The following is a 17,453-nucleotide window of genomic DNA, read 5'->3' on the forward strand; positions in this document are numbered from 1 at the left end:
TTATTTATAACCCTCTCAATTATTTATAACATTTATCGCGTTTTAGCTTTCGACAATAAAATCTTTATACTCATATTATTCACTATTATCGAATATCATGTATATTCCATGCATATCTGTGGTTGAATACAATAAATCGGTTAAACATATGAATGAGGCCTTTGAACTGCTTTCGTCACAAAATGATAAACACTGTCTGTATTATCAGATTGAATGAAAGATCCGGTATATAATTTTATAATCTACATGATTTATTGTTCTAATTAATATTATTTCGTAAATGTATATTTTAATATAAAAATTAACGTTTTATAAAATCATTTTTTAATAAATATAAAAATAATTTGATCCGAAAATTAAAAAGTAATGCAATTTCCGTAAGTTTGTTTTAAAAAAGTTGTCCTAAATAATAAATTAATATTTAACACATTTTATATATTTATAAAATGTTTATTTGTAATTTAATAGATAATAAATAAATTTAATTTATATATATATATATATATATATATATATATATATATATATATAAATCTACAAATTTCTTCATAAAGAATAATAATAAACTCATGTACAAAAACAATAACAGGTAAAGTAGTCATTTTATCGAATGCGTAAAACTGATTTATATCCGCATTATTTTCCTGGCTTCTCGCAGCCAATTTAATAAAGAAATCTATTAGAACCCTTCCACTATTGTTATCGGCAATAAGGCGCGACGCGTTGTGAAAGGATGCGGATGATGTAACAATAGCTATCGACCGCGGAGAAATTTCATGCTGGGAATGCCATTCGTCCAGTTCAATTTTCATTTAATTTCATAGCACCTGTTTGATCTTCAATACTGAAAAAAATTCGGCTTTCCGGAAAATTATACAAAAGAATCACACGATCAGGAAACTTATAAAAGCTCCATATTTTTTAAATTTCGGATCAAATTGTTTCGATATTTATTAAAAATGTGATGTTTAAAAAATGTACGTATTTCAAATAAAATTTAGTTTCATTTTTTGTCGTTCGGATAAAAAAAATGTAACAATTTTACATTATTGTCTTTTTTATGAAAAAAGTCATTAAGTATTTTTTTGGAAATAGCAAATAATGCATTTAAAACTAATCGTTCAAAATGCATAAAAATTAAGTTAGAAAAAATTTTTTGCTTTTTTTGCTTTTGCAAATTAAAATAAAACGTACTTGAAATACTCTGTACGATAAAATGTAGCTTGATATTTCAAAGATTAGTTGAACGCCGAGAAAAATGCTGCTGGCGTTCATGTCGGCGGCATCTCTCTTGGGCTGGGTCAGAAATCAAAGGCTGGAACATTCACGATGGAAATCGCAAGGCATTGCATAATGCTACCTCTATCGTTAACTCTATTCGCGGAGAGTCAGTGATCCATCCGCGAAGGTAAGAGGTGCGCCGACCTTCTGCAGACATGCTCTTCGTCTCGTCCCGGAAAAACAAGGGAAAACACGCGTGTCGTGATACACCATTTAAATTCCGTTCTCCAGTTTTCCGTGATTTAATCTCGTACCGGTAAACATACTGTTCGATTCTTATAAGAAGAGAGAGTGACAAATGTTCTAGACGAACTAGTATGTCTCTTTAATCTTTCCTCTACCATGACCTTAAGCCATACTTGCATACCATAAAATGAAAGTTTCACAGTGGTTAACGGTATAACAACATGCATTGCATAAATCTACATTTGGAATAATCAATAAAATTAGTAACGTGAAAGAAATGACTAATTAAATTTTTAAAAAATGTCGAAGTTTAGCATTTTTTATTTGCGTTAAAAATCTTTATGTATGAAATTAATTCTGAAAAATAATGTCATGACTTCGATTATCGAAATGACGTCGTTAATTTCATTGTTGAAAAATTGTTATTGTTTCACTCATCTGACTTGCAGATAAAAATTCATCACAAAGATTCGTAATGAATTCTTGAAACCGATACACAAAGAAATAGATATACGTTATATCATATATCTATCTAATTCTTTATGAATCCAGCTATCGAAGCGTAATATTATGACGTCGATAGTAAACAGATATTAATGTATATTAGAAACGCTGCAGCTGCGACAGTAGTAATTATGATTCCCACATTTAATTACGTTTATTCAGTAAAGAGAGTAGTTAATAAAACACATGTGTGCTGCTCGCGTCCGGTGTTTCTGTTATCAGCGACACAAACGTTTAAATTAATTCTTTCAAACGTTTCTATGACGTTATTAAGGACGGTTGATCCGCGCAATGATGTTATTTACCACGTCTCTCTATATGCTTTATTCCGACAGAACATCGTTATGAAGAAATGTCATTTGCGGAAGCATAAAACGTAGAGCTTGAAGTAGAAAGTGGCTTGATATAACAAAGTATTAAAAATGATACAGTTAATTTTTTCCAATAATTAAAAAAATATACAGCGCGTAACATTATTAGATTTTGCTACAATTGCGTGTTAAATGTGTTGAGATATGCGTGAAATATATCAAGTTGTAATTCTAATATGAGTGGAATCGCAACGCAGATTCACAAGATACCTGAGAGCGAAATTAATCCCATTAACTTTCGTTTCCTGTGTCTGTCGTATTTAATTATCCCAGTGCAAATTTAAAGATACTCTATGTTGATTTAATTTTTTCTTGCTCCATCAAATTTGAAAGACAGCGATGAACAAATTTTGGGCTTTACTTTGCATATATTGATTTTATTCAAATATATATTTCATGTATACATTGCATATAGTCAGAAAAAAAAAAGATTAAAGTATATTAGAGATAAATTATTTGTGGCATTTAATTCTTCATGAATCATCGTAAATTTAAAAGACAGCGATGAGAAAATTTTGGGCTTTACATATATTGATTTTATTCAAATATAAATTTCATATATACGATGCATATAGTCAGAGGAAAAATTAAAGTATATTAGAGATAAATTATTTGTGGCGTTTAATTCTTCATGAATCATCGTATAAAATACACTTTTATCGCAAGACAAGATCTCGGACAAGTCTGTATTAGCGGAGCAACGAAAATAGTATTATTGAAGTGAGTCACGATGAGATGTCGAGAAAAATTTAGTAAGCTGTACCAACTGAATATATGCAGATATATATATTCGTTATACGGTATATCTGTTATACCGTTATGCATCGTGAGACTTCGCGTAATATTTGTTTTTATGAAAAAGCACCTAAAACTTGTTATTCGTATGCGAGACATAAGCATAACCCTTTCTTGCGCTATAATCAATATATATTTGTTAATCGTAAATTTAATAAAAAGTTACGTGTCTTAAGAAGGCAAAATCGCTTAAGGCAGTATTAAATAATTTTATTAATTTTATAAACCGAGACTAAAAAGATATATACAACCTTGATTGGTAGATACGAATAAACGTTAAAAGCCATGTATCATCAACCTACTGCACGACTGTTGACGTTTTTATCTTATACATGAGACACGATTTTTGTCACGATTCCGTATGCCTTCGTACCGTTATTCGGTTAACGTAGTCTCCATTCGATACCTTGTAGCAGGTGAGAACGAAGACTGAACTCGTTTACACGCGAAGCCGACTTGCATACATCGCATACTATGCAACGCACGATTTGCAATATCTATATCGCAATATTTGTAATTATAAGCGCATCAAATACCAAGACAATATGAGAGATCTTTAAATGACGCAATTTTTATAAAAAAAATAAATAAGTAAATAATTCTGTGAATTTTATAAATGTCAAGAATTCTTCAGATTCGATAAATCCCATGACATTCTGTACAAATTCTTCGTGGAATTAAACTTTATAAATTTAATAAATACCACGCATTCTCTACAAACGTAAAATTCCTGCCGACTTTAACGATTTTGCCCGATCGGAGATAATTGTCCTAATCACGCCGTGACTTTCGCAATTTTTTTTTTTTCGAGACATTACTGTCTACAACCAATTACTCCTTGCTTCCGGCATTTTCTGTATAAATAAGAAAACTTTCTCCCGCGCTGTAGATAACGCGGCTAACGCGAATACGGAAGATTCGTCACTCATCATGACGTTTGATTTTTACATCTAGTGCAAGCAGTGGAAATTTATTTAAAATTCCGAGTCCTCTTTCCGGTACGAATTTCTATTCTCATCTCGATCCGACTTTCTACACAGAAAAAAAGAATATTCTTGTTTTGAAAATATATTTAGTTTTAACATGGAAATCTTGAAAACTTGAGACTATATTGCGTTAATTAAAGAAAAATATAATTGCTTGAAATTGCTTACTTGAATGAAGCCATTTTATATAGTTCAATCAAGAAAAATATATTCTTATTATTTTAGATTTAATTTTCTTGAATGGAAAAGAAACAATGTTAGATAGAAAATAACATTTTTAAATCAAAGATTATAATTTTCTTAAAGTAGAATTAAATAATTATATATTCTTGAGGTGACAATTACAATATTAAAATAAGACTATAATATTGTTGAAATTTAAAATTATTAAATTCTTCTAAGAAGATTATAAATTGTTGCGTATATACGAAACAATGAACGCGTTAGTTTAAGTATATAAGTTTTGATTTGACACTTATTTTTTTTCTGTGTAGATGCTCATAAACGACGCGACGAAGACAACATTGAAATAAATTTATGAAATTAATGAATTTTTTTTAGTTCCCTTTTATATCCCTTTTATATCTTACGGACAGTTGGAAATGAGTACTCGTAATGATTGGAGCATTGAAACGTGACCAATTACAGATGTCCGGCTACTGATACATTTGCGTGCTGGTTTTCATATACACGAGTAGTAATAGTATTAATTGCTAATAATAGTAATTGATACGTGACATATATAGATAGTATCACAAGGAAAAGATTCTATAAGTCTTGAAATATCTCTACACATACCCATTTTTATTCTGTATAAAAAAATAATCTTTAAAGATATTGACATTTTTTTTCCTTTCCAAGTTAATCTTATAGGGCATTAAAATTAATAAAAAATTTGATATTATTCGATATTATACTTTCAATAACATTAGATTTTCAAACGCGAACACAGACCCGGACATGTCTTTTCCGAAATAGATGGTCCTCTCTCGGCTTTATTAATAGCCGAGCAGATGACGCGAATATGCCGTTGCATCGCTATTATTGTGCCATCCTATGGCCCCGTTTCGCCACTTGCCAGTTCACATTGTGCTGGGAGAACCATTGTCGTAGACAAGACACTGCGGGTGAGATATAGAAAAAATAAAGTGTAACGCACACAATAGTCATAAAAATTACATAAACTCATCTTGTAATGTAAGAGCATTGTCTACATTTTCTATAAAATAACTTCTTTTTGATAAACATACCATGTACATTTGTACATAATCTCTCCCTAACACTATAGGATTATTTTTTACACAGGATTGCTAATTAAATGCAAATTAGAGTACAATAAAATTTTTCATTTTGAATATATTATATATTATATATTTTTAATATAAATTAAAATCTTATAGGCCATTTTAGGTATTAAAAAAAAAAATAAAAAATACATATAAAATTATTAAATTAAATTTTAATTAAAAATTTATCCACATTGTTTCTCGAGCGATGTCTCATTAACATTTAATGCGTGTGGAAAATGGTACTATTGCACGTAAACTAATATCTAATCCATATGCACCTAAAAGACGGGGATAGGAACCCGTTAACGAAAGTGACGAACTCTTCCACGGTCGCGACGCGACGAAGGAACGGAAGAGGAGGCCTTTTTCCCGACGTTCTCACCCGGTGCTTCTCGGCCGAGGTGAGCGCGGAACCAGTCGCGGAGACCACCAGGAAGGAACGAGAGGAGTCGGAATGTTGGCGCGGGGTTCGGACATCAACCTCTCGGGCAGTCGGCCCGTCGTTCGCCACGAACGGCCAATCCGGCACCCATTGGCGAACGGTAATTCGTACCCGTATTCATGCATACGCGACCCACGGTTTGACCCCCCCCTCCCGATCGTGTAAAATGTAAGAGCCATTTGTACTTGAATACAAAACTTAAGTAATAAGGAGAAATGGATAATATTAGTGTATATAATGTTCTTATAAAATGAAACTCAATCCAAGGCATTAATTTGAATTGCATTTAATATGTATTTTTCGTATGATTTTTTTTCAAGGCTACTATTATAAAATATTAAAATTGCAATTGGTCCCATGAGTAAGGAAAAAAATAAAAAAGATGTTAATGAAAAAAAATTATTTTATCTGTAACATCTACCTCTAAATATTAATTGCGACACGTTATCAACTTACGTAATCAACGAGCAGAGCATTCAAAGAACGTAGGCCTACAGACTAATTTGTTTAAAAGACTATACTTCTTCATTCGGGATTATTATATTCTGGCTTGTGACATGATGACATAGGGTGGCGTAACAATTTGTTACATCGCCATAAAATCGTCGTTAAAGCTAGTTACACTTTTATCGTATTACTACTGTTCTCCGCTAATTATATTTAGCCAGATACATGAGCTTGATATTGTAGGTCAAGGCGGAAATTTTACGAGCTCTCCGCGCACCGTTAGAAAAAAAGAAACGATGCGAAAAAAAAATATGATGCCTATGCTGGACGGCTGCAGCCGGTTACAACCGGTACATATGCAATGTGCATCCCGAAGTATCGTATAATACACATAGCATATTATTGTATCTCGTATTATTAGAGAAAGTCACGTAAAACATATGACCTTAAAATAAACGATACATAAGCTAAAACATAACGCACATAATTTCGCGCATTATAATAAAATATATACGACAAATACCTTTAAGTAAACTCTAGTTTCTCATGAAAAACTGTCTCTTTCATATCCTTGACTAACACGTTTTCTTATCTTATTAATTAACTGAAAAGATTGATTTTTCCTTCTTCATTTTAGCAAAAATATATTATAGTTATTTTTCCATAATTATTTTCTTTTTAAAATGACGTGAAATGTAGCAATTTTAATTCTCAAATTAAAATTCTGCAGAACGCGCTATTAGAAGATTGCGTAAAGTAATCGGGTACTTAATTCTACCATGTAAGCCTTGCAATCATTATCATATCTAACGCTCCATGTATTTCTCTCTCCTTACTACCGATTAGAATCAAGAGTATAATATTGCGATCGATAAAGAGTAAGATATAGAGAGGAAAAAAGGAAGGAAACGATGGAAAGAGTACGAAGTGAACGGACCCGAGAGCCCTAGTAACCAGATTACTGACTTGTATGGCGTTTTTACATTTTACAAGACTTAAATGATATCAATCGAAACGAATGGAATTTTATGCAAAAAAATATAATATAATTCTACACACAAAATCGCGTGTTAAACTTTTCATGAGAAAGAATTGATTTTAAATTCGCTTAAAAATATTGATTTTTATCTCTTTAGTAAAACAGGAATGGATGACACACTTTTAAAATACGCGATACGCATCGATAACGGAGACGCCCATATATAGTTTCAAATGAATTTTGTCAAGTTCAAAATGTCGAACTACATTATAACGGATTTTGCCATAATTTGTTCTAACGGGAGTTCTTTTACAAGATATTTTGCGAGATTGGACCACGCTCTAAATTTATGGCACAGCAACTGTATTGCACATGCTGAAAGCATGTGTTGCAACTGCAACATTGTTGGCCGTGCACCAGATCTGTTGGTACGCACGTCTATGGAAAATTAACAAAATCCGTAATTGAAGAAAAAGATGTTGCAACTTCTCAATTTGTCATGTGATATTCTAGGCGCTGCTATAAATTAATTAATTAAATTTAGGCAGAAGGAAAATCATCTCGCTTTCGAACATTTTATTTCTTAAACTTATCGAGGTAATACTCTTCCCCCTCTCTCTCATATTTAATATTAAAAATTTATATCATAATTATACATTTTTAAATTTTTTGTTCAAACGCACATATGCATATATTTATATAATATTTATTTCTAATCCGCGGTGAAGCGGTTGACATTGATTGCGATCTATGAATTTTGTAATCCGAGATTAAAAGGCATTTACAACGAAGATATAAAGGTATTCGCGCGCGCGTCCTTGCGAGGGAGTTGCATTTATACAATCTTTCCTTCCTTTCTCACCTGGTCCAAGCATCCTGGTTGGTCGCAGGCTGGTCGAGCTAACGGAACCATTCGGACGTTTAATCCGTCTCGAGTTGGAACCGGTAGAGAGAGCCGAAGCCGAGAGAGAGAGAGAGAGAGAGAGAGAGAGAGAGAGAGAGAGAGAGATGCAGGAGGGGGAAAATATAAGGAATGCCGAAACAGCTGATCGATTACTTGGCCTCTTAAGCAGCAGATATGCTTAAATTTAATGCCGGTACTGTTATTCTGTCTTAAATATCATAAATATCAATATCCGCTTACAAAATGTGCTATAAAATCTACATCTCGCAAGACAATATTATTTATTGAATATTTATTAAATTATAATATTTATTAAAATTGAAATTTCTTTCCACGAAGATTAGATACCTCTAATTAATTAAATCGATTTAATTGTACATCATACATTTCCGAGTCTTTAATATTCTATGTAAAATATTTTATTTACGCGAAGGAATCGTGTAGGTAGGTCAATCGCAGAAATCTTGAGATCAAGTATTTAGCCATCACATTGCCGGTTAACTAACCCATTTGAGATTTCATAGCTCGCTGTCTTTTACATAAAGATATGGCAAGTGAGTCCTCGGAATGTGACTTAAACAATGGACGACGGCTGTTGCAAGGGAGATTGGCACGCGCAAAAATTACGACATTGCACAGGTAGACTGAATGACCTTACATCATTACGCACGTCTCATTGACATCAAAGTGCTCTATTATTAATCTCGCTAACAAGCGTAATCTATCGAGCTCAACGTGTATATATGTTCGGTTCTTTAATCTTCCGGAATAAATGTACAGGATGCCTCTGAATTTTATATTTTTCTTTAGCAATAGATTTCGATTAATTTTGATTTGATCAAGAATTGATACTAAAAAGAATTTGTTTTAAATTTGTTTTTACAAAATTTCAAATTCTTTTGTCATAAATATAAAATAAATATAATAAAAAAGTATAAAACTGATAGTTGTTTCTTAGCCTAATGAAGTTATCACTTTATTTTAAAATTTAAAAATAACTCCAATATATACTAAATTTATCGTACAAATTTATAAATGTAATTTGAAACTACCTGCAAAAAAAAATAACAAATTTGAGCGCCAAAACGATATCGTTTCAGTGGAACAAATCTTCATGTATTTTCACATATATGCACACACTATATAGGATGCCACCAACGCACCGTATGCTAATTGGGCAGGTATTAGATGACCACCGTATTAGGCATGATGAAGTCGCAGGATGATGCTTGCGAAACTATCGTGCACGGTGATACTTATTTGGTCTCCAAATTGTGGCAAACCGTACAGCCTTTTTATGGTTCTCTCATGCTCATTTATGATAAATGCAGGCGCTTTATGAAAATACGTAATTACACATGTCGCGTGTCTCTATGCAGCGTATAATCAAGCATATCAGTATTGTAGACTGTGTTATTAGCAACTACCGTTTAAAAGAAATGTGAATATATGTATAAACTCTAAGAGAATATTATTAAAAATTAAAAGTGTTTAAAATGTTTAACAAAAATTTAAAATGTCAACCATAACCGTGCCATTTATAGAAAAATACAGGCTTTTTATATATTAATAATATAAATCTACTAATTTATTATTAATTAATGAAATTAATTAACAAGATCTTTTCGCTGATTATAAATGTAATTAATTACGTGTGATGTAACATCGCTATTTTCGTATTAAGAATTGAAGATTAGTGTCGCGTCTGTTTCAAAACTAATTAATTTTCAAGCACAATAAATTAATGCAATATCAAGAGATCAATTTCCAATTATATGGCCATTTAATAATATATATTTAAAGCATTTTATCTAAGTTTGGCATTGATAATTTTTATTTTCGAATACATGTACCTTGTGCTATTTGCAAGATTTTACATAGAATTTTTTATGTATTTGTAAAATAATGTTTAAGCCTTCGTAATTTTTTACTTGACAACTCTAGATTTTATGTAGATAAATTGGCCATGTATGCGTATATTTCTCTCTCAACACAGTAGTGTTAAGAGAGTTGCGTCGTATGCGGATGAAGGCTAACCCAATTAACATGTTTGATTATACTGCTGCGAATAATAAATTGAGCCGTGGCGAGATATAATAGGGATTCCTCCCAACTATGTGATCCGAAATTCTATAGCTGACGTGCAGCGTACAACGTGCAACGTTGCTCGTTCTGGGAACAGGCATCAATGCGCTTTAATTATTCATTTACAATTTGTGCATGGCTTAACAGCCACTGGAAATTGTCAGCACAGTTATTTCATTAATTCCCTCCATAAATCTTTTCATTTTTAGAAAACGCCTGCTTCTGTAATTTAGATTAATAATGTGTGCATGTGTGTGAATACAAAAGAAATATTTTTATGCGTATATTTATCTTATGTATAAAAGACTATCTGCAGAATAAATCTCAAAAATTATGAAAATAAAGATGCTATGCTTCGTATAATACATGTAATGCATATATTCATGTAAAGCACGTTTTAGTGAATAATTTTCACATTTAGAGAAGCGGAAAATTCGTGCTTGTCTCAATTTTTTTTTAACGTATGTATATCATTGCATATTTATTATTTTACTACATTGGTTTACTACATATTTATTTTTATCAGTTCAAGTGACCTGATAGTTGAATATTCGATATTTCAATAAATAATAGAAATACGATAATTTTTTTCTGTTTACACAAACCTGCAATATTTTTAGCATTTTTAACCAAATGTGATACAGTCACGATTTCACAACGATAATCTTGTCCGTTTTTTCTTTTTTTTTTTGCAATATTTTTACACGTCATTGCGCACGACTCGCGATTCGAATTGCTTGATTCGCGCCGCATGCGTTTCGAGTCCTCCGGTCTGCTTAACGCGTTTTAACCGTGATAAAAAGCGGCCTTGATAGCTTGTGTTGCACGCTGGGCAAACGAAGGGTTAAAGCACGTCGAACCCCCATTGTCGGGAGTGCGCGTTGATCAAACTGAATTGCCTTGACGATGCGGCACGTCGCGTAATCAAGTGGCAACTGCGACGAAGGTCGACGCGATTATGCGTTTCATCCGTGAAACGGATTATCCTCACCTTTAAAATGCGACCTGCTAAAAGTATTATAAACTCAATCTTTGATTCTATTGAATTAAAAACAGATTATATGATTGAATACACATTAATTTGGCACGCAGACTCTTTGATCCATATAATCCAATCATAATCTTGAATTGTTAGGTTTATAAATATGACTTTTGTTTCCACTGATATGCGAATTAAAATTTTTAAAAATCTAGATTTTTAGCTCCACAAATATTTGATGTGATAAAATTTGAGTCGTAATTAGAAATCTTTATTTTCTCTTAATTCTAATATCTTTTTTTTAATATTATAGCAACGATTTTCTATTTTTACAAATGACTTATAATAACATCATATCAATCTTATTTTCTATTCGAATGTCTTATATTTCGCATGAAAATAGTAATATTCTCAGGTATAATACACAAGTCCCTTGGGTTCTCTCTCATGACCTCGTGCGTCATAAACCTATCTCCCGACCAGACTGTCTGTCATAATCCAATAATATTACGTTTCTTCCTGATTCTACGATTTTATGGACCAAATATATACGGCGCCGCGAATTCGAGAATGAGATAGGAATGAGACTCGATTCTCTTAATTAAACGCAATTAAATTATCGACTATTCAAGTCGGCTCTATTCACTGATCCACCCTCGCGAAACGTAATTTTGCTGTCATGATCTCCCCTTTCGCATGGTGAAAAGTATTGTATCAATGTCGCATTCGCCGCAAAGAAGACATCAATTATATTGGTATAACCACTTTAGTACAATCGAATGAGAGATAATAGACGTGCAAAGGGAATATCAAAATCTGCCTTGAAAACAAAACAGAGGAAATCTTTACGTAAAATAATGCTTTCTTTATACAGTTTTTTTCGATAAATTTAGGTCACTTATTATTTTTCTTTTTTTTTTAAGAAATTTCAGTATCAGAACATTATTTTTTATATAATTTTTTAAATATATTAAATTTATGTAATTATTAATATAAATTTATATTATATAATTTTTATTAAATATCTTTATATATATATATATATATATATATATATATATATCTCTCTCTCTCTCTTTTTTAAAAATTAAATATATCTTTCTTAAATTTCTCAAACAGTAAAGTATTTAATAAGGAGATCTTTTACTATGTATATTCATCTATAAAATCAATAAAAACTTATCTGAAATTGCTTATGTAAGCTTTTGCGTGTGATTTATGTTATTTACATATATTCTCTGGACTTAAATTATTAGATATAAATCTAGGTGGAATTAGCCAGAACAAGTCTGACTGTATATTTGGTTGTGGACAAGGCAAACATCATTTCGCTTCTGGGTCAAGTACCATATCAGGAATACACATTAATTTATACGTCGACTTATGAGGAGATCAGAGAAAAGTCAAGAAAAGTACCTATACTCTAAATTTAGATTCATGTCAGCTATAATCTCCTTTACAATTTCGTACATGAATATATTTATGTGGAAGAAAAACTGAACAAATAAAGAGATAAGTAATAATCCGAGTTACTTGAAATATGAAAAAAAGAATATTGCATATATTTGATTTTTAAAATATTTTACTTTTGCTTTTATCTCAAATTTCAATTTCTTTGAAATATAAATTCTCGGAAAGCTTCGAATTTAAAGTACATTGAAGTAACGATATAAATTTTAATAAGATTTTCTGCATACAGAAACGAAAGGCTATATAAACGAAGACTCCCCGATACTTGATATTTCAAGACTGACTTGCTAAATGTTCTCATTGAAAGTATATTCAGGTATTCGCCGGTCGCGTATTCACTTTTTTGGCGACTGACAATGCGTCTCTTGAGTATTTTAATATTAGAGTTTCTAATATTAGAACTAGGCCATAACCCACTATTGTTCAGAGACGCCTGTGTAAACTATTTACCTATAATTTCGATAATAATCGTACGTATTAAAAGCGAATTAATTTTATTTTACATAATTATTTTACATAATTATGTAGTAATGTTATTTTACATAATTGGTGTTGGACAAATTGTTATATAGCTTTTTAAACAGAGCTGTTATCTTAGAGAAATTATTATATAGAGTTGAAATAAGCGGACAGTGTTAAATATACGGGAACATGAATAGAAATGAAAGTCGCTATCGCTGAAAACTATTGTTATCTCGAGAATGCCTATCATTTGTCTCGTGTGCTCGACCATTAACTTTTCTTCCTCGTGTTTCTGGCTTGCTTTTCCCGAAGAGCGCAGTCACCGTTAACGATTTATTTGTCTTTGATAATGTATCCACTTGCGATGCAAATGGCGTAACTTGCAAGTGCGCAAGGCGTAATATTAGACAATTCTGCGCCTTAACCACGAAGAGACAGTCCCGTTGAAGATAAATAAAATTACATACGGTACTCGCCTCTCTCGAAAAATGTGAAACTAGATAATAGCAGTAAAAAGAAATACCCATGAAGAAAAATTCGTTTCTTCGTATTACGTTAAAAAAAGAAAGCGGAGACAGTGCCATTCGAAGCAAGAGCCTACTTCTCACAATTTTCTTTTCTTACACGTCAACAGGATAAAACAACTTGCGATGTGCGAGCAATTGCTGTGTTTAGAATAAATGCAAATGATCAACACCTGATCGCCGCTTCATCCGGTATTGACACGTCTGATATCGAATCTTAATTTATTCTATCTGCATTGGATATCATAATCGCGCAAAACATGTAAGTTTTCATCGAAACTTACATTTTCCTGCGACAAAAATCAAGAGTCACTCGAGTTTGTGTTTCTCGATAAAGTGGACTTCTCGGTGAATGCGTCGGTGACCGCTGTTGGAATCGACCGGGATAATTTAAATGCGAATCAAGTATGCAAATGGACACGAGAAAACTCGCATGCATGACGCACCGAGATGTCGAGCTTGCTCGCGTATCGCTCTCAAGTATGGTGGCTTGAATCTTTCAAGTTGATATTGTCGCTTAAAATTAATTAAAAGAGACATGAAGATACATAGTTGAAAGATTATTTCCTTATTTTCTTTGATGTCGCAGAAGATTTGATTTAATAGTCTGATATAAAATTTAGAAAATAAAATTATAAAAGATAAAATAAAACTATAAAATTATAAAAGAAAAGATAGAGAAGTGAAAGAAAAAAAATATAGATTTTTATTTTATTTTAAATTTATTTTATTTTATTTTATTTTAAAAAAATATTTATATTATCACACACACCATGCAATTATATATCTTCATCTTGTGAAAGAATAAAACGTGCAAAAACTTTTCTTTTATTAATTTGTTTATATGAAACTTGATAAGTAAGCTGCAATATTAATGTAGTCTAAACAAAGAGTAGTCAAAGCAAATTCTCTTAAAGACGCGGTGTGTTTTTCATCCAATCGTCCGTCAAATGGTCAAATAAAATCGCGCAATGCGCGAGATCTATTTTCGCGTAGCGGTGTGGAATCCACGTTACTGGGTCGCATAGATCATGTTCGCGTACATCTGGGTCCTTCGCGCGCGTAGAACAGGTGATCTCGACCTGAATTCGCAACCCAATTGGTCGGAACGAATGAACGAGCGATTCCATTCCATTTCCGCTTCGAACGGCGATAAAACAGGTCTCTCTTCCTCCCCTCTTTTCCCTCCTCGGCACAATCGCCGTGCCTTCGTCACTTCCTGCCGTGCCTGCCTGCATTCCCTGTATGCAACACACAACTGACCAAGAGCTCTCACCGTATGATTCAGGAAGGCTCCCGTTATCGCGAGCGAGAGATACCGGGACCGGTGCGTTTACCGGAGAGATCGAATCCTGTTGATTGGGTGGCCGTACCTAATCAAGGTTCGTTTCCTTCCCGTACACGAAGTGCGATTGTCTACGTGTTTTATGCAACAGCGGAATATATATGCGAGTCTTATCACGTTCTGCCGATAAAAAAACCGTTTCGCTACATAAAAAAAATCGCGAAAACCGCAGAAACATTGCCATATTTCTACAAACATCTATATCGTTTTATTCTTCAATGCTATCTTTGTTACATCTCATTTCTGACATCTGTCGCGAATTTTTATTTATATATAATTTATATACTCCTGGACAAAATTAACGCATCATTTTTTTCACTTTTTCTTTAAAATTTTTCGCTAAAATTTAAATATCAGCTTTTAAAGAAAGTGAAAAAAAATTATGCGTTAATTTTGTCCAGGAGTATGTATAATTTATATATACTAACTTGAATATACTATTGTATAATTTATAATTTTCTAAAATTGAGAACGTTAATTTATGCAATTTATGAGATAAAAAGATCTTGATACGATCTTAAAATCGCAGGGTATAATTTATGTATTGAAATCGCTACGAGAGAGACTAAATTTGTACACTAATCTTCACCAATAAGGTATGCTGATTCTTATTAATGGCCTTAACCTTGCACGCCGAAATTCTCCAACAGTTTAAACCTCGTTTTAAGAAACAAATCAGGATCTCAACGATCCTTGATACAAATGAACCTCCATAACGCCGCGAGAAAAGATTTGGAGACCGGTATATTGAACCGGTACCAAAGAATCCTGTTCCACAGGTGGCTGTAACAGATCTTCGCTCAACATCGATGCATTAGGGTTGTCTCGCGAGTTTTTTGAGACTCGCAAAGATTCGTGTGCTTTTTTGTAAAATTTCTGATTATCGTATTATTGCACAGGTGACCAACTGTGTATTAAGAGAAATGATAAGTTTCTACGAATTTACATATTTTGGAGATGTGATAAGATAAATATGCGATAGCAAAAACCATCAATTCAAAATTAATTTTGCTGTAAAATTAGGCATTCCAGATATTAAAAAAAGGCCTTGTTTTTCAATAAAAACTTTGATTAAAAATTAAATATGTTTCTAAAGCCGATTATTTCCTAAAATGCACTTTAGAAAATTACGATTTTATTACATTAATTACAATCAAACATGGGCAAATATTGAATATATTAAAATTATTATTTCTCTCTACTCTATGTGTATTAATCATGATTAATTTTTTAAAATAAAAAAATATTTTTTTTTTACTGTATCTATCGATATATTTGATATAAAAGCAAGATAAATTTAAAATATCCAAAAGTACCTTTCTTGCCCATAGTAATCTTGCTTGTTAGGTAGAATCTTAGAAGATAGATGAAAAGTCACAGGAGAGAAAATCAGTTATTAATACCCGTAAACTGCGACGTCATTACGCCCACGCGATATTTCCATACCGCCCAGTAGATGATGTAAGAAGGAAACGCCGCCATCGGATGCAGATTGTTCCGCAATGAGGAGACGCGCACGAGTGATTTAATTGGAAAATTTTCTCTTCTCTTTATGTAATATACGATTATTTTCATCTTTCTATACAATGTGTACATTTCCCTCTGCAAATTTTACCTATAAATTTAGGAACAGATAGAAAAAAAAACAGATATCTCCCAACTTATCATTATGATTTTAATTCTTTATTTTTCTACAAGATTTAACGCAACATTTTGCACGAAAAAGATTTTAATAAATATTATAATTATATAAAAAAATATATGCTGCTATGGAGCTTTTATTCATACTAATTGTACTTCGCTGAATAATTTTTTTCTCTCAAAGTAAAAGAAAAAGGAAATGAATAAATGTAACGCAAAAACGTGTCGTTAGGAGACAAATAAGAAAAGCAAGAAGGAGGAACGCAACGTAGAAACGTATCGTTAGAAGGCTAGCAACAAGCGCAAAAAATATGAGACATGAAGAGTGACGAGGGACGAGACATAAAGAGAGTCCGAGAACGACGACCGTCTCCGTCTGCATTTGTCGTGAGTCGTATTTATAACGAGCCCATTGGACTCGGGCCAACGTTATCGACTCTCGACGGTGATGTTTCAAACGATTGTGCGAAACTTCGCTAAAACGATATCTCCGCGATGTATGCTACGCAGAGATAAACACAAAGTGCATACATTTATATGCAAATTCAAAATATATTTTTTCCTCTAAATATTAGTAGTTCCGATAAAATATATATTGCGTGTGTGTGTCTACAAAAAATACAAAAAATGCAATGTTATCATAGAAAAAAATTGATTTCATTTTGTCATAAAAAAATTTAATTTTCTATTTTAAATATTCAACAATAAAAAAAATATAATTTTCTGTTTTGTTTAAAATAGTAATTAAAGTTGCAATATTTAT

The 17,453-nt window shown here is 32.1% G+C and overlaps 1 protein-coding gene across 4 annotated transcripts in view; it reads right to left on the reverse strand.

Moving 5' to 3' along the window:
* Positions 1–17,453, reverse strand: part of Amph (amphiphysin) — a 33,779-nt gene that overhangs the window by 9,188 nt on the left and 7,138 nt on the right. The gene's annotated exons all lie outside the window — the stretch shown is intronic.

Source organism: Camponotus vicinus, unplaced genomic scaffold, assembly GCF_025532165.1.
Source record: "Camponotus vicinus isolate PSW18456_S1 unplaced genomic scaffold, iyCamVici1.0 SCAF_7, whole genome shotgun sequence".
NCBI lineage: Eukaryota > Metazoa > Arthropoda > Insecta > Hymenoptera > Formicidae > Camponotus > Camponotus vicinus.